Source organism: Sinocyclocheilus grahami, unplaced genomic scaffold (assembly GCF_001515645.1).
Source record: "Sinocyclocheilus grahami isolate Dianchi unplaced genomic scaffold, SAMN03320097.WGS_v1.1 scaffold243.1, whole genome shotgun sequence".
In the NCBI taxonomy this organism is placed as follows: domain Eukaryota; kingdom Metazoa; phylum Chordata; class Actinopteri; order Cypriniformes; family Cyprinidae; genus Sinocyclocheilus; species Sinocyclocheilus grahami.
In genome coordinates, this window is record NW_015505422.1 from 777271 (window position 1) to 781562 (window position 4292).

The 4292-nt window shown below is 43.5% G+C and overlaps 1 long non-coding RNA gene across 1 annotated transcript in view; it reads left to right on the forward strand.

Annotated features, from left to right (window-relative positions):
• The first annotated feature begins 1641 nt into the window (after nt 1–1641).
• LOC107598052 (uncharacterized) overlaps nt 1642–4292 on the forward strand; it is a 4757-nt gene continuing 2106 nt past the window's right edge. Inside the window, exon 1 of the long non-coding RNA XR_001610515.1 lies at nt 1642–1709. This is a non-coding gene — a long non-coding RNA (uncharacterized lncRNA). The remainder of the gene's footprint in view (nt 1710–4292) is intronic.

A 4292-nucleotide genomic window follows, 5' to 3' on the forward strand; every position in this document is an offset into this window, starting at 1 on the left:
GCATGCTGTCCTGTGGGAGGGCTCCGAGCCCGGAATATAGCCTGAACCCAGAGAACTCCCCCTATCTCTAGTATGGGATGAGAATAGATTAAGAGTGAGGAGTTGGGGTGGAGGAGGGATACCGGAAAACTGTCGTAGAATAAAGGTAAGAAGGCTGTGTATATACATATTGTGCTAGTTAGGATGAATAGCTAAACAGGTTACACCTGTGCCAAATTAGCTGATTGTCTGATCGTGCTCCTCTCGAACCTTGTTAAATGAAACATAATTTCACGAGTTCACCCTTACATATAATCTGGTTGAGCAAATAGGAAGAATATTTTGTCATGTTGTCCTGGGGAGGGCTCCGAGCTCGGAATATAGCCCGAACCCAGATAACTCCCCAAGAGAAGCTTATAAGCATGGGACAGCAGTCGGAGAGCAGAATTCATTTGTTGCCCCTCAAAATATGTGTGCCGTGAAAAATATGGGTTAGAATTTGTGAAGAAAAAGGGGACAGGGCGACCGGGAGAGCCCGTGCAGTGCTCGACGGGAGCTGCAGCTTGCAGCGTCGGACTGGCGGGCCCGACACGCCACAAAAAGAGGAGCACGATTCCAGACATCAGATGAGGGACTCTCACTGCGTCTGAAGGGAGCTGCGGCTCTGCTGCACCGGAAGGGAGATTCCCTCTTGCGGCTGAATACAAGGTGCGGCTTGAAGCGTCAGATAGTGGGCTATATATAGATAGCCCCGTCCGCCACCGAGTACGCAGCGTAACTCAAATGACAGACGGAGGGCTCACACTGCGACCGAAGGGAGTGTAATGACTTTATTACTTAAATTTAGGGAATTAATTATTATTAATTCATTCAGGTTTTGAAAGGACTCGGATCGGAAAATTCTGAGTCAACCTGATTAAAGCTGAATTCAAATCTGATACACTTTAAATCAAGGGTCGTCCAGCGAGCCGGTGATTCTTAGTATATTTTAACAACTTGAATCTTTGTATTTTCCTTGACAATTGGTCAATACGATTATAATAATTTGTAAGCTCTTAGAGAGGTAACGTAATCTTTGGCAAAGGTTTTAACCTTAAAATTATATGACACCAAAACAATGATTCTTTATAAATGAAACATGAATTTTATTGGCTATTCTAGATTACATTAAAACTAGGCTAAAACACACATACACACACACACACACACACACACATATATATACAGCTCAGAAAATTGAAGGAATGAGTTAACGGAATCGCACGTAGTTTTCAAAGTTCTAACACTCGTTTCCAGGAGTGGTTTAAATTCACCTGAGAGAATTCACAAAGCAGAGGTTTGTCTTAAGTTTGCTGCTTAACGCAATTCACCAGTTCAACACCGATTTCAGCAGATAGGAGCTTTGTTTGTTTACTTGCGTTTTGCTTTGGATGACAGCTGAAAAGCGGAGTTGTTTTCCCGTTGCTGGGCTTCCCGGCTTTTGATTGGTTGCTGGTCAGGCGTCTGGCTGACGTAGTTTCTGGGAATTCCCTTCGGAGATTGGTTACTGCGATGACGTCAGAATGGCATCCCTTTTGGGGAAGCCCTCATTGGGTTGGTTGGTTGCTGGGTTAAGGAAGAGGCTTCAGCAGTCCTGCTAAAAGCCTGAGTTTGCAAGACCATCATGCAAGGTTCGGTTTCTTTTTTTGTAACATAAGGACGCGGGTCCGTTGGGGTTTCAGGAAGCAGATGTGATGAGAGTCATGTGTTAGTCACGTCTAGATCCCGTGGTGCGGGCCTGAGGGCACTAGTTAATTTACTGTCCTTTTCCTGTTTGGCATATAATAGTTACATCCATTGGTGGTCACAAGACATCATGGTTTCTATATGTTGTGAACGAACCTTTTCAGTCCTTGATACAAAGAAAGCTTTGTTGTCTCTTGATTGAATCAGTCTTTAATCACTCGTCTGAGTAGATGACGACACGACCGGCAGGAAGTCGACCCAGAATATTGGAATCATGTGCTGGGTGATTAGCAAACCTCATGATGGCTGATAGGGGCATAATAGTAGTGTCCGTAAATCATAGAAATCCCTACATAGCTGTGGCTCTGCTGCACTGGAAGGGGGAGCCCAGTCCGATGCTGAATAAGCAAGGAGACATGACTGATGGAGGGACTCTCGCTGTGTCCGAAGGGAGCTGCACCGGAAGGGAGAATCCCCCTTTGTGGCTGAATATGAGGCGTGGTTTGATGCCTTGGATGGAGTGCTCTCACTGCGACCGAAGGGGGCCTGAGGCTCTGCTGCACTGGGAGGGAGAGCCCCGTCTGCCGCCGAGTACGCAGTGTAACTCAGAACAACAGACGGAGGACTCACACTGCGACCGAAGGGAGCCACTGCCCTGCTGCACTGGACCAAATGGTCCGATTCGAAACGACGGCTGAAGGGCTCTTACTGCGACCAAAAGAAGCTGTGAATTACTGCACTGGAAAGGAGAGCCTCCGATTACCCGAGTAAAGGAGGTGATTTAAAAACAACGTAATTATTATTTTTTTTAAAAACTGATCAGGGCTATATGGGCTTCCTTTATGTGGAGATTATTATTATACCTGATGTAGCTTTTAAAAGCATCTAATGACAGTCGACCGAGGGCTTGTATCTGATTCTGTGAGAGGCCTTTTTGAGCTGCTGTAGTTGCTGCCCCGATGCGAAATGCGTGGCTGGAAATTTTTTCTGCGAGTAAGCCTCATTGAGCGAGGATCAGCTTTAAGTGTTTTTGGAACCAAAAATGTGTAACGGGTGGTTAGAGTTGTTGATGAAGAGAGGGTCCAGTGTGGATTTAGACTGAGCGTTCCTGAGTTGGAAATAAGCAATGTAAGGGAAACAGGTCAATTTAGCTCAAAGGGAATCATTTAAGATTTTAAAGGGAACTCCACCATTAATATGTAAGGGAATTAGGACAGAATCACTGTTTTACGGATGAGTTCAAGGCTTATTCGTACCCAAGATGATTAGGCATAAGAGGGAATACTAGAAAAAATTATCATATGAAATGATCTGAGGGGGGAAATTTGAATGATTCCAAATAAATTTAATATTTTAATTAAATTTGAATTTGGTACAATTAATAATTGTGAGTCAGTATTTCCCTTTCTAGTAAAATAAGATAAAGTGGTAAGAAGTGAGAAAAGGGAGGAATAAGAGAGAGAAAGAGACCAACAGGTGTATTAGTTTAGATGTTTAAAGGGTTAAATCACTTTATCGTTGCCCAAACAGACATTGCATTCAACCACTGGATGTTAATGCTAACTGCTAACCTTTGAGGCTAAAGGCTTTAGCATAGACTTCAATGTAAACAACTGTTTCGTTAGCTTAGCCACCCGTGGGGTTTGTTTACAATATCATTGCTGTGCTGCGCGTGCGCAGTTCAGAGTTGCTTCGGCAGTAGGTTAAGACTTCCTTGTCAGGATCGTAACTATGGCAACCAAATCAAGCTCTAGTGGCTAAGCGTGTGAATAGTTGCATTGCAAGTACAGTTAAGCATATTACACAAAATGTTGGCGCATTTCAACACTGTACAAATAACAACACCACTTTTGGTTGGTTTTGCGATGTGGCGCTTAAACTCTTGGTTCGTTCGGAGTTAAATTTAACTTTATTCAAACAGCAGCTTCGTGCTGCAGTTAGGGGAAACAGTGATAACGATCTCAGCAGATCTTTAAATCTCCGTGCCAGTTTCTGTGGACGAGTAAACAACAGGTTTTCTTCGCTGTTGGTGCAAAGTTAATATTCACTTACACGCAGTGTTAAGCGAAATAAAATTTACTTTGTGAACAGACACAGGCAGGCAAGCATTATCTCGTAATGTTTAACTCAGGGAATCGAATAGCATGGCATAACAATGGGACACGCATTGAAATCAAACTATGAATAATAAGGCTTTGATAAGAAGATTGAGGAACACGCTCAAAACTATTCTTTATCACCGATTTATTTCCCTTTTAACTACTGCAGTTAAGCTCCGTTCAGCTAACGGTGACTGAGATTCAGGGAGAATAGCGATTGAAAAAACCTGGAAACCCCAATGAAATCAATTCAGCTAAAAAACAAGGCATTAAAAGATTGAGGAACACGCTCAACTTCTACCTTTTTGTAAGATCTCAGATGTTAACTTGAAGTTACACTTACTGCAGTTTAACAACGAAGAGGCGGACTCGAGTTACAGCCTTCTCTGCATTAATTCAAGCGGTCGCGCGCTGCTTACGTCACACACACACACGCAACACACACACACACACAGAACAGAAGCTTCTCGTCTTTCATCCGCAGCAATG